The 14,588-nt window shown below is 39.2% G+C and overlaps 1 protein-coding gene across 16 annotated transcripts in view; it reads left to right on the plus strand.

The window, feature by feature from the left end:
• The window catches only part of LOC101705560 (protein FAM156A/FAM156B), a 32,995-nt gene that overhangs the window by 2,237 nt on the left and 16,170 nt on the right, over positions 1-14,588 (plus strand). For 3 of the 16 annotated variants that reach the window (XM_087189657.1, XM_087189658.1, XM_013068772.3), the window contains exons 2-3: positions 2,396-2,476; positions 2,751-2,879. The gene's annotated coding sequence lies outside the window, so the exon portion shown is untranslated. The other 13 variants (XM_087189660.1, XM_004873487.4, XM_087189661.1 and 10 more) reach the window with 9 other exon arrangements.

Below are 14,588 nucleotides of genomic sequence, written 5' to 3' on the forward strand. Positions count from 1 at the left end.
TTGGACAGCCCGTCGCTTCGCTATCAGAATGGCGTCTGGACAATCTGCGCGTTGCGTACTCTTCTTTCTGTAGCGGGAGAACGGCTGTCTTTAAGAGGGGAAATAGGAATGAAACTTCCTGTGGGCATCGTTTAGCGGCAGCCGGGGTGTCTTTGGGCCCAAATTCGTGTTTGGTTCAGAAATAACCTGTTCCTTTGCCACCGCCTCCCTCCTCGCCTCATCTCCCACCTCACAATGTGAGACTCGAGTGTTTTCGAGGAAGGCGACATTTCCAAAATGGAAACATCAGCGAAACGCTTCCCGAGGGTCAGTGGTCAGGATGTGACTTAGGCATGAGTACATATGCTTTTCGTGGGCTCTGTGGTTCCTGCATTAGCGTGCAAGTATGGACCACTGTCAAGTAACTGCAGGCTGAAGTGTGTGGTAGTCAGGGAAGAAAGGCATCTTTGGTTTTCCCCTTTGCTTGAGTACAGCAGTGGACCCCAGTGGGTTCAGAAATGTGGTGTTAGGATTGGTCACAGCTTTCCAATGGCATTTCCAGTACCATCTCCCTAGATGCACACAGCCTTCTGGGAGGTATTGGATTTGTGTGTTGACCAGTGTGTATCAGGATTGTTTTACTTCACTTGTCCAAAAAGGCCAAGTGAATGGCTTCGCTCGGATAAGCCTGATAAGCCCTTAAGTGTACCTACCAGCATGGAGAGAAAGGCCAGAGGAAGGATTTCTGTATTTGAAGGAGCAGAATTTCAACGGCTCCCAGTCAAAGGGGCAGTCAGTGTCTCTTAGCCTGGACCATGTTGGCATTGGAGACAGTGTTTGGGGTATAATTTTTGGAGGGAAGCGCTGGTTGAACTCTCTTTGGTTGGAGGTGGATTGCGCTGAAAATTGTACTTGGTTTGTGTGAAATAGTTCAGTTAAAACTAAATCTTGGTGATTCATTTTCTTTACTCATCGAGTGTGTTAAAGCTGCTCTCAAGATCAGTGTTCAGTTCTAGGCCGGGCAGTCGTTCATTATGGGGAAAATTTACGTTCCTAAAGTAATAGTGGTGTGCTATAACAGAGTTTACGTATGATATTAGGAGATTATTAGAATTTCAAGGTAAGGAGAGTGATATGAGCACAAAATGGTGAGCGTGGATTAAAGCAGGTAACGGGAATAAGAGGAGAGATTAATGTAAGGAACAGTACAGAGACGAGACCTTTGTATTTTAGCAGACCTAAGTGAGTGAGAAATGGGTAACATCACTACCTAGCCGTGTGACCTGGAGTAGCTGGACCCCTCTTATCCTCATTTACCTCATCTGAAAGTAGGGCTAATAATACAAATTGAGCATCTCTAAACTGAAACCTGAAAACTGAAATACACCAAAACCTGAACATTTTTGTGCACTAGCATGATATCAGAAGTAGAAAATTCTCTTCTGACACCTTGGAGTTAAAATGCAGGCAGGCATGGCTGGAGGTGTAGCTAGTAATAGAGGGTGTGCTTACCATTCTTGGGGCCCTGAGTTGGATCCCCAGCAAACACAATGGACGCACACACCCACAAAATACATGCACAATCACAGGTGCATTGAAATTGTTGTGGAAAATTATCTTTTGGCTATGTGTGTATGATATATATAACACAGAAATGAATCGTGTTTAGGCTTTGGTCCCATCCCCAAGATACGTCATTTTGTATATGCAAATATCCCCGAATCTGAAAAATCTGAACTGTGAAAAATTACTGGCCCTACTCTACCTGTGCTATGTGTCACACCAATCCAAAGAAAAAGCCCTTCCTGACCACCTGGGCTCCAGGCCCTCCTCTCTGTTCCAGTCCTTCCGTGGCTGCTGTTTTGAGCCTTGTTTTGTTCAGCACCTTGCCTCACAGAATGGTAGCCCTTTAAGGACTGTTATCCTGCAGGAGAATGTGTTGTACAAGAGTGGATGCAGAAAGTATGTCGGCTTGATTTTCTGTTCATCCAATGTTTGTGCTTTTTTTTTTCCTCCCCACACTGCCCGGAGTCCAGAACCATGTGGTATCAGAGCTATAGTTTTCCACTTCCTAGTGAACAGGTATTGTTATGCCAGCTCTTTCTCAGCTAGAAGTAATATATTGTGAGTGAGTAGATACAGCAGATCCTGTGCTCAAATTTCTATTCATTCAAGGGGTCGGAAGCATTGTGTCTTCTATTTCCAGGCTCTTCCTGACTGTCTACTATTAATGGAATCCCCAGTTTTTCCCCCTTTATACCATCTCTTAGATAGAATTTCACCTCCTCAGACCGAGCTCTGCCTTCAGGATGGGGCTACATTGCACATTTCACCAAAGGACCACTGAGCAGTGTGCCCTCAGTGAAGGCTGGTTGCATGAATACACCTTAGCCACTCGCGTTATGTTGTTTTGTAGATGAGAGGTGTAGATGTCACTCAGACGACTGTCAGCAGTATCTGCCATGTGAGCCCACTGATCAGTGACCTTGGTGAGCAGGTGAGCTCTTCACTGGCAAGAAGAAATTCTCTCTTAGACATCTTCCTGATGCTTTGGCCCCTCCTCAACTTTGCCAGTCCCTAAGCCCCTCCTTTGAACTCCCCTTGCTGTTCTGTCTCTTTCAGACCCACCTGCGGGAAGATCCCTAATGTAAGGACCATGTTGGTTTCTTCATTTTCTTTTACACTCAAAAGCAGGCATTGCTAGGTATTTGCTGGCTTCGCTGTTCTTTTATATGACAGTACTAATGCCATACCCTGCATTCTCAACCCAGTAGGATAGAGGCTATCCGTGGAAACACCAAAATTACAGAACACCTGCATGCAAAAGACTGGACAAACACTGGCTAATGCACTTGTTGTATGGCTGGGACTCAGACTCCTTTTCTCCGGCATTGTAGAAGGTAGGTGAACACTTTTCAACATCCTTTACCTTGCACGGGTCTCAGTCATTTACCCATGGGAATTTGCTATCTCTGGAAAAGCATCATACTAGTATTTGTTATCATTAAAGGAATCTTGTTCCTTAGAACTGAAGTTATCTTCATATGAATGTTTCATATCACTTGGGAAAGTTGGCAAAAATACCACGTACTGTTGCTGCTTTGATTGTTTTGGTTTGAGGAGGCTTTTTTTCAGTGCTGCGTATCACACTCAGGTCCATGCCCATGGCTGGCAAATGCTCTACCACTGAGCTGCAGTCCCAGCCCAGGTGTCATTATTTCAGTTGTTAAAATCAATACAACTCCCTTCATAACATTGATCACCCCAACATGCTGTGCATTTGGTTGTTTAGTTGTTTACTTTCTCTTCCCTCCAATAGAATGTAAGCTAATGTGAGCAGGGAGTTGGTGAGGTTTCTTGGACAGTATTCTGGGCACTGAGAAGACAGCCCGGCACTAGTAAGGGGTGGTAACATTGATCAGGGTGACCTGATCCCCGGACCAGCCCTGGACACAGGGACCATCCTCCAGGACTTTCCTTTCTCAGCTCTGTACCTTGAGATTACTTTCTAGCTCAGACTTCAGAGGGGGCCAAGAATCCATAGAGGCCATGCGCCGCCACCAAGGGCACGTGCATCTGGAGTCAGGCAGACCTGGTGTGGAATTCGGTCTCTTCCTGGTTGTGTGAAGTTAGGGATGTTACCTAACCTCTCGATGCAAGAATTTTCTCCTTTGCCACATGGGTCAATATGGATCCTATACAGTTGACGAGCTAAGTGATTTATCTATAGAGGATCCATATTCTTACTTCATCTGATAGATATCTGTGGATATCTACTGGGGCAGGGCTCTGTGATGGGCAAACCACACAATGTTGCTGGACTCTGTTGGGTCCTGGCCTAGTGGACGAGACAGAAAGATAACCACGTGGGACCAGCTGAGTGGCACTGGAGTTGAGAGAGGGGAGATGCTGGGTGTTGTGAGAACTCAGAGAAGGTCTGTGGTCTGGGGCTTGGGGAAGAAGCCAGAGAAAGCGTCCTGGAGGGAGTGTTGTCTGGCTGAGTCCCATGGGGTGGATAAGAACTGAGTCCTGCCAAGAGCCATCCCGTTTCCAGACTTTGTCATCAGAGACACCATGACCATCACTTCTGTGGGCTCCCTCCTAACCACAGAATGGGGAAATGACCCCATGGTGGCCAACGTGAAAGGGAGAGTCTCTGCCGAGAGCTTCTAAAGTACGTACTTCCTTGCTCTCAGGAAAGATACAGGAATAGAAAATGCCTTTCTGTACTTGGATCTAGCAATGTATGCTTGTCAGTCCTGGAACCAGTGTAGGAGAAAAGGATAGCTTGGACAGATGATCTTTGTGTGACCCACTGATCACATATCATTCCCAGCCTGGGCCCACTCTTCCTCATGACTGGTTTGTCAGATGGTAAACTGCCTTTCTCGTTAGACCTGATTGAGAGAGGTTTTCCCTTAAAGCAAAAGTAGACCTCTGATATGGTGAATAGTGGGGATTTTCCTTGAGAGACCAATATAGTGTTGTGGTTTAAGACACTAGTTCTGATTCTATGCAAGCTTCCTTTCTGCCCAGTTCTCCCACTTGTACTCGCATCATCTTGACACAATTAGTATCTTCACTTATGAAATGGGTTTGTAGTCATTAATAATCCCAATACGTAACTCAGAAAGTTTTGTTCATGTGTGTCCTGTCTGAAATCTCAGTGTTCCTTTCATTTGCATTTCTGTAATGGCCAAAATGCTAACCATTTATTTCTGGGAGTCTAATTTTTTGTTTTTTAAATATATTCTCTATATTAGTGTTCTGTCCAAGGAGTGCTTGGCAAATTTTTTTTTCCATTTTGTAGCTTGTTTCTTTATTGTGTTGCTTTTTTCTTTCCTATGCAAAAGCTTTTTAATTTTGTTTAATCCATTTTTTGATTCTTGGTGTTGTTTTCCAATTGGGATTCTATTCAGAAAGTCCATGCCTTTGCCTGTGTCTTCAAGTTTTACCTATTTTATCTTCTAGCAGATTTTTTCTGTTTAATATCTAGGGTTTTTTGGTTTTGTTTTTTGGGGGGAGTTTGGGGGGATGTACTGGGAATCGAACTCAGGACCTGGATCTTGCCAGGCAGGCACTGTGCCACTGAGCTCAACCCTTGCCCAGTATCTTCTAGGTTTTTTTTATCCATTTTCATTTTAGTTTAGTAGAAGGAGAGAGATACAAGTCTAGATTCATTTGTCTACATGTCCACAACCAGTTTTCCCAGCATCATTTATTAAAGAAGCTATCTTTTCTCTAGCATATGTTTTTGGCCCCTTCATCAAAGATCAGATACCTGAATATGGCTAGGGTTGTTTCTGCATTCTCTAGTGTGTTTCATTGATTGACATGTTTCTTTTATACCAGTACCATGCTATTTTTATTTCTCCAACTTGCTAATGTAACTTGAAGTCCATGATTGTGATGCTTCCTACTTTGCTCATATTGCCCAGGACCACTTTCATTTGCATTTCTGTAATGGCCAAAATGCTAAACCATTCTAGGTCTCTTGTTGTTCCTTACGAATTTTAAGATTGTTTTCTCTATTTCTACGAGGTATGCTATTGGTTTTGATTGGAACTGCATTAAATGTGTACATCTGTTTTGGTAGTATGGCCATTTTGACAATATTGGTTCTGCCTCTTTGGGAACAGAGAATCATTTCCTCTTTTGATGTCCTCTTCAAACTTCTTTTTCCGAGTACTGTAGTTTTCATTTAGAAGTCCTTCATGTCCTTAGTTAGGTTAGTTGCTGCATAATTTCTTTGAGGGTATTGTAAATTGCATTGTTTTCCTAATTTCTTTCTTGGTAGGTTCATTATTAGTATGCAAGAACACTTGATTTTTGTGTGTTGGTTTTATATCCTACTACCTTGCTGAATTTGCTTATTAGTTTTAGGTGTCAGTTGGTGGAATTTTTTGTGTCTTCCGTCTAAGGAATCATGTCACTTCAAATAAGAATAATTTGACTTCCTCCTTTCTTATATGTATACCTTTTATTTCTTTCTCTTGCCTGATTGCTCTGGCTAAAGTTTCAAGTCTATATTGAACAGGAGTGATGATATTGGACGTCCTTGTCTTTTTCTTGGTTTTGGGTAGAATAGCTTTTAGTTGTTCCTCATCTAATATGATGTTGGCAATAGGTTTTTCTTAACTAGCTTTCATCAAATTCAGATAAGGTCCCACTATATATATTTTATTCAGGGTTTTTATCAAGAATGAGTGTTGGATTTTGTCAAAGGCTTTTTCTACATATATTGATGACCATGTGATTTTTATCCTTGCTTCTGTTTCTGTGATGGATTATATTTATTGATTTTTGTATATTGAATCATCTCAGGGATGAAGCCAACTTGGTCATGATATATGATCTTTTTAATGATTTGTTGAACTGCTTCCATGTATCTTGTTGTGAATTTTTGCATCTATTTTTTTTGTTGTTGTTTTTGGTTTTTTTCTCTCTTTTTTTGCATCTATGTTATTAAGGAAATTTACCTGTTGTTTTTTGTTTGTTTTTTTTGTTAAGTCCTCATCTGGTTTTGGAATCAGGGTATTACTACGTTCCAGGAATGATTTGGGGAGTGTCCATTCCTTTTCAGTTTCATTAAAGAGTTTGAGGAGTATTGGCATTAGATCATCACTGAAGTTCTTGGAGAACTCAGCAGTGAGTCTACCAGGTCCTGGGCTTTTCTTATTTGGTAATTTATTTTTTATTTCTGCTGCAATTTCAGTGCCTTTTTTTATTATTCAGGGTTTTTAGATCTTCTTGGTTAAGTTTTGGTAATTCATATGTATCTAGGAATCTACTCATTTCTTCTGGATTCTACGATTAATTGGAATATAGGTTTTCAAGGTAGTTCCTAATAATCTTTTGGATTTAAGTGATACCTGTTGTGATTTTGCCTTTTTCATTTCTAACTGCAGGGATTTAGGCCTTTTTTGGTAATACTGACTAAAGGTTTGTCAATTTTGTTTATTCTTTCACACAAGTAGCTCTTCAATTAATTGATTCTTTGTATTATTTTTTAAGTCTCAATTTCATTGATTTCTGCTCTGATCTTTAATTTATTTCCTTGTAGTAGCTTTGGATTTGGATTGTTCTTGTTTTTCTAGGACCTTAAGGTGCATCGTTAGGTTACTTAATTGTGTTCACTCTTTTTCTGATGTCGGTTAGCATAGGTATAAACGTCCCTCTTCCTTTAATGAACATTTCCCTCAGTGTATCCCTTAGGTTCTAGTATGTTGTACTGGCATTATCATTTGATTCTAGGAACGATCTAATTTCTTCCTTGATTTTTTTCTGTGGCCCATGATTATTCAAGAGTATATTAATTTTCATGGATTTGCATAATATGTGTGGTTTTTCTTGCTGTTGATTTCTACTTTAATTGCATTATTATTTGCTATAATGCATCATATAAGTTCAGTTCTTTTTTATTTACTTAAACATGCTTTATGGGCTAGAATGTGGTCTGATTTGGAGAAAGTTTCATGTGCTGCCGACAAGAATGTATATTCTGTTATTGTTGGGTAGAACACTTTTTAGATGCCTATTAAGTCCATTTGCTTAATGTTTTGATTCAACTCTGATATTTCTTTGTTGATTTTTTTGTCTAGTTGATCTATTTTTTTTGGTACCAGGGATTGAACTCAGGACCTTGCACTTGTGAGGCAGGTGGCAGAACCACTGAACTAAATCCTCGGCCCTAGTTGATCTATTTTTGACAGTGGAGTATTATGTTTCATCTGATCTTTTATATTCAGTAATGTCTGTTGCATGAAGGTGGGTTTGCCAGTTTTCATTACATAAACATTTATAAATGTTATCTCTTCTTGTTCAGTTGTTCCCTTAACCAATATTTAGTGACCTTCTTTGCCTCTTCTGATCAGTTTTGTCTTGAAATGCACTTTGTCTGAAGTTAGGATAGCTACTCCTGCTTTTTTCATGGTTTAGAAGTTGTAAGAAATACATTGTTTTACCTACTTTGATTTTTGATCTTTTAATTTCTTTTTGAAGTAAATGTGTTTCTTGTATACTACATATCATTGGGTTTTGTTTCTTGATGCATTTTATCAATCTGCAGTTTTTTTCTCTAGAAATTTTTTATTACCTCAAATACAAACTGGCTAGTAATGAATCCTTATTCTTCCTTCACCCACTCCCTGGGTAACTGCTACTCTACTTTTTGTTTCTAAGAGCTTGCCTATTCTTTTTCTTAATTAAGTTTATTGGTACAATTTATATGTACATAATGATCATTCATCATAGGGAATTTGTACCTGTACATGATATATCTTGATTCATATTTTTTCCCATTCCCCTCCCCTCCCTTCAACCGTTCTTCCCCTCTTTATTTACAAAAGCTTTGTTACCATTTCATCTTTCTTTTCTTGTTTTTTTTTTCACTTCCTTGCTTTACCCCTCCTGCCTCCCTAGTGCCTCTTTCCATTTAAGTATTTTCTTCCTATTTCACAATATCTAAGCTACATTTTGGTCTTTATTTACACTTTCAGTTTCTCACATCAGAGAAATGATGCAATATTTACATGTGTGTGTCTGATTTATTTCACTTAAGAGTATGGTCTCAAGGTGCCTCCATTTACCTACAAATGTCTCAAGTCTATCCTTTATGGCTGAATATTACTCCATTGTGTAAAAAACCCCCACATCTTCTTTATCCATTCATCGGTTGATGGGCATTTGGGCTGTTTCCAAGATTTAGCTATTACAAACCGTGCTGCTATAGACATGGGTATGCATATATTGCTGTGGTATGATGCTTTTGATTCTTTTGGGAAGATACCAAGAAGGGGAATAGCTGGGTCAAATGGGACCTCTAGTTTTGAGGAATCTCCACACTGATTTCCACAGCAGTTGCACTAGTCTATACTCTGACCAACAGTGGAGAAGGGTTCCTTTTTCCCCACAGCCCCACAAGTATTTGTTATTGGTTGATTTTTTGATAATAGCCATTCTTTCTGGAGTAAGATGGACTCAGTATTGTTTTAATTTGTATCCCTCAAATGACCAGTGATGTTGAACATTTTTTCATATATTTATTTGCCGTTTGTACTTCTTCATCTAAGAAGTATGTATTTATCTCAGATGCCCATTTTAGGATTGAGTCTTTTAATTTGAGGTTTGATTTTTTTCAGTTCTTTATTTAATCTACATATTATTAGTCTTTTGTCTGAAGAACAGTTGGCAACATTTTTTCCCACTGTTGGTTGTCTCTTCATTCTGTTGGTGATTTCTTTAGCTGTGTGAAAGCTTTTTAATAAGATGAGATCCCAGTTGTTGATTCTTTGTAGTACTTCCTGTGTGATTGGGGTTTTGTTCATAAAGTCTTTGCCTATACCTATGTCTTCAAGAGTTCTGCTGTTGCTGGGGATTTAGCTTACTGATTTCACCGCCTGCTGCGCAAGCACAAGGACCTGAGTTCGATCCCCGGTACCAAAAAAAAAAAGTTCTACCTATTTTCTCTTCCAGCAGATTTAGTGTTTCTGATTTAATATTTAAATCTTTAATCCATTGGGGAACCGAAGCCATTCACATTTAAGAGTTATTATTGAGAGATATTGACTTATTTCTGTTATTGTATTATTTTCCTGTTGCTGATTTCCTTTTTGTCTGTTTGCTTGTTGCTCATCCCCTAGATGTAATCAGTCTTTTTGACATATTGGCATTGTTGACTTCATTGTCACTTTCTAGGATATCCTTGAGAAGTTTTTGTAACACTGATTGGTGGTCATGAATTTCTTGAGGTGTTCTTTGTCATGGAAACACCTTACTTCTTCAACCAATTTTGAAGGAAAGTTATGCAGGATACATAAGTTGAGGTTAGCCGGGGATTTAGCTCAGTGGTTCTGCCGCCTGCCTTGCAAACGTAAGGACCCGAGTTCAATCCCTGGTACCAAAAAAACATAAGTTGAGGTTGGAAGTTGTTATCTTTTTGGGTTTGAAATACTTAGCTCCAAGCCCTCTTGGCCTTTAAGGTTTGTGCAGAGAAGTCTGTTGTGATTCTACTGGGATTAACTTCCTATATCAGTTGTTGCCTTTCTCTAACAGCTTTTAAGACTTGGTCCCTATGGTGGACTTGTCCTTTTGAGTATAATATGGCATTTTTTGTAGTAAATGTTTGGGGTTCGGTATGGTTCTTTTATCTGTATGTTAATTTCTTTCCGTGTCTTTGGAAATTTTTTCTGCTTTTATTTCTGTGAACAGGATTTTTTAAATACCATTTGTGTTGTCTTCTGATTTTTCACTTATTCCATTTACTCATAGCTTAGTCTTCTTGTATCATTGAGCAGCTATTGGATGCATTTTTAAGGTGTTGCTTTTAAGGTGTCTATGAGTATTTGGTCTTTGAAGGCATCATTGCCTTCTGTTTTTAAATTCTGTCCTCACTTTGGTCACTTCTGCTGCCCATACTTTTTTTTTTTGGCACTGGGGATCGAACTTGGGACCTTGCAGAACCACTGAGCTAAATCCCCAGCCCCCCATACTTTCAATATAACTTTTAATCTGGATTTCTGATAGAAACCCTTTCATGGACTCTTAATTCTTTGCTAATCTGGTTATTCGTGTTTGGTATCATTTTCTCTAGCTCATCTAGCATTTTATTAGTGTTTTCTGAGAGCTCCTGGATCATTGGATTGATTCATGATGCAATGCTAGGCTCACGCACGCTAGAATTGAGGGTGTGAGTGCTACCTACCCTAAGTAATCTGCAGAAGATAAAAGGGGCTGTTGAGGGCCCCTCCCCCTTCCCTTGTTGCTTTTGCTGTCTTCTGCCCACCATGAATTGTTGCCCCTCTGCCACCCTGCCTTGGAGCCAGCTGATTATGGACTGAAATCTCTATGAACTATAACCCAAACCTTTACCTCCTTTAACTTTGAGCGTTGGGTATTTTGTCTCAGCAAAGACAGTTACATTTTCTGTGATCCTGCTGAGTGCCTCTTTGATCTATTTTCTAGCTTCCTTTGTTACCATTTCCCATAGTTTATGTATGTGGCTTATACTATTCTGTCCCTCACTGCTGGTTGGATTGGCTTCGGGGGAGTTGGGAGTTTTGGGAGGCATTTTGTTGCTTTGTCTTCTCATGTCTCTATTGTTTTGTTTTATGCTGAGGTTTGTGGATGCTTTATAGTCTAAAGACTTTGTTGCTAGTATAGAGATCTCTTTAGTTGCTTTTCATTGATGTTTTGTGAGCATGGCTAACTGTAGTCCTTTGCCACAGTCCCAAGATTCAACCACTTTGGTTATTTTGGGAAAGGAGGATGCAGTGTAATTAGCCCAACAACCAAGTTCTCTGGGAATGTACTCTAGTATTGCTGATGTTACAAAGGTAAACTGAGTATTGGCTTGCAGAGAAATAATGACAATTATGCAACCCTGTTAATATCAAGTGAATCAGCTATAATATTATCTTCCAAGACAAATTGGACATTAATGTACCATAAGGTCCAATTAAATACCACCCTTAGTCCTAAAATTGAAATTTGAATTTATGGTGTAAACATTAATACAACCCAGGTATTGGCTTACAGGTAATATGTACTAAATGGGACAGCTATATCTCCACTAATATAGAGAATAACTCAGTAATTTTTACAGAGTTAACTATCAAAAGATTAATAAAGCTTTATGGTTGTACTATTAAAGATGTAGGGTTTAGGATTGGGGAAATACAAAAGGAAAACTTTGAAACCTTAAAGTTATATGAGATGGAGGAGAAAGAAGTAGTATAAAGGATCTTGTTGGAGAGTAGAATGATATTTACAGCATTAGGTAAAGGTAAGAGAAAGAACTGATGAGAAATACAGTAATAGCTTGGTTTAGGAACGCCTCTGTTGTGAACAATTCGGTTTACGAACAGAAGAGTTTGGCAGAATTTTGCTTCTTTTCGAGAACTCTGCCTTGGGTGACAAACACAACCATGGCCATCTTCCCTGCAGAAACCCAAATGTTTCCATCTTCCCTGCTCTGGCACGTGGTAGTGGCTTCCTCTAGTCAAGATCATAGTCACAGACAGACCTGTGCATACTTGGCTGTGAAGCTTTTTTGTGTGCTTTTCAACACATACAGTACTGTACAGTATTATTCACTTCACCATGGCTCCAAAGAAAGTGCAGAGTAGTAATAGTAGATAACCTTGTTTTGTTCCTCATGTGCAGGTCTGCTTTCACCCCTGGGGGCAGGGGACTGCTTCTCAGGCCCAGTTGTGCTTGCTTAAATGCAAGAGGGGCTCAGCTCCTCAGGCATGAGTTTGCTTATTTCCCTTCTGATATAATTTCTGTTAAACAGTTTTTTATGCCACTTGTGCTGTTGTCTGATTTTTCACTAATTCCATGAATTTAGATTTTTTTTTAAGAGTAGGAAAAATTTATTGGGAGAAAAAAAGCTTTTGCCTAAGAGAGACAGAAGGGGGACCGGAAAGTGGGTTGCTCACCCACCCCACTTTTCAAAGATGTTTTATACAGCAAAGCCATGTGGTGAGGCGGGTACAAAATGGGACAAAACTATAAGACCCAATGGAAATTTACAAGGTGGGCATGAGGTGGGACAAAACCATGACCAACCAATAGGATTACAAGTACAGTCACCCAGGTAAAATTGATTAAATGAGGGTCAAATGGGGGAGCAAGTCACGTAGCAAGCATATAAGGATTTTTCCATGAATTTAGATTAACCTTCTTTGTGGCATGTAGCAGCTGTTGGATCCATATTCCATATTCTCTTGTCTTTTTATGATATCTGTTGAGTATAAACTCATTTAGCAGCTGCTGCCCATACTTCCAAGAGAATTTTTTTTATGTCCTGAATTTGCATATGGTGCCTTTTCATGGACTCTTAATTCTTTGCTAAAGTTGTCATTAAAGTTTTGTGTCATTTTGTTTAGCTCAACTTCTGTAGGTTTAATAATTGTTTTGTTTATTATGTCCATTATCTCTTTAGTTGTATCATATTTGAGCTCACCAAGCACCTTATTGCTCTGTTTTTTGTTTGTTTCCTCTTTTTTTGTTGTTTGTTTTGTACTGGGGATCGAACTCCGGACCTTGCACTTGCAAGGTAGGCAGCAGAACCACTAAGCTAAATCTCTGGCCCTTTTGCTTCCTCTTTTATGAGTTAACATAATTCATCTGGTAGGCTTTTTATTTCCTCCCAGTTGATACTCCACGGATTAGCTTTGGGGAAATTGGAAGTTTTTCAAGGTTTTTTTTTTTCTTTTTTCTTTTTTTTAAATGTTTTAAGGATAGGATAGAGATACTGCCTTTTTTCTTTCATGTTTCAATTTTTTTTCTCCTTGAGCTGAGGTTTTCTCATCAATTATAATAGAAAGATTTTGTTCCTAGTATGGAGCTCCCTTTAGTTAGCTTCTGCTTTTCAGTGGTGCACTCTGTGTGGCTACTATAGGGCTTTTTCTTTGTTCCAAGATCCAGCCACCTCAGTTAATTTGAGCTGGGTGAGTACAGTGTTACTAGCCCAGTAAACACTTCTCTTGAAATTACCTGCAGTATTGCTGATGACACTAATACAAACCAGACACTGGCATATAGTAAAACCTGATTAATGATAGTAACTATGCCACCTTGACAGTAGCATCAAAATCAGCAAAAATTGTAGAGTCAAAGACAACCTGGACATAGACATACTGTAAGAACCAATAGAAGCTACCAATGTACAACCATTAACCATAAAAAAGATCTGTAATTATCATAGACACATAGACAAACCAAATATTGACATACAGTAAATATCTACTAAATGAACAACTACGGCTATTAGCAATAGAAAAGAATTTAACAGTAATAGAACAATGTTAACTAAATATCTAAAGATTAATAAAGCTTAAGAGTAATACCAGTAACAATGGAGTGGGTTGGTAATGGAAGAATAAAAGAAAATTTGGAAAAATAAAGAATGAGATGGAGAAGAAAAAAGTGAGATAAAAGATTATGTTAAGGAGTAAAATAAACAGAATTAGAGAAAGTAACAGGAAAGAATAAACAAGAAAAAGAAGAAAAAAGAAGTGGAGCAAATAAAGAAAAAAATAAGAAAAACAAAAAAATAAGGGAGAAAGAAGAATAAAAAAGAAAAACATGCCAGAATCCCAAAAATAGCCAATGAAGAAAGAAATGAGTCAAAAAATAATTCCTCCATGTTTTTGTATGAGTGATTTCTTCCCAGTGTCTGCAGAATTAGTCCATCAGATATGGGGGCAGGTCACTCCTAATAGCTATATGTTGGTTCACACTCAGATTTTTGTGTATAAATGCTTGATCCTGCCCTGTCTTTCCCTCTTGGTGTGGTTCGTCAATGATTTCCACTCCAGCAGCTCCAGTTTTTACATTTCTCTGTGCACATCAAGTCATGGCTTTTTCTGTCTAGCTTTATGGCCTGTTTGTGAGGTGATCCCTTGTTCTATCCATACACCCCAGGCAGTGGCAACTATCCAAGCCAAGCTGTATGCCCGCTCACATTGGAACATGTGAAAAGCAAACAGACCACTGAGTTTTATAGTGGATGTAGGCAACAGGGTGCTGGTTAAAGCATATTGCTTGACTTAATGCCAGCATTTTCAGTCCTAGCCCCCTCTGAAATCCACACATTACTGGGCTGG

Source organism: Heterocephalus glaber, unplaced genomic scaffold (assembly GCF_053883595.1).
Source record: "Heterocephalus glaber isolate CG9 unplaced genomic scaffold, H.glaber_assembly_v1.0 deba00001545, whole genome shotgun sequence".
NCBI classification, from domain to species: Eukaryota; Metazoa; Chordata; class Mammalia; order Rodentia; family Bathyergidae; genus Heterocephalus; species Heterocephalus glaber.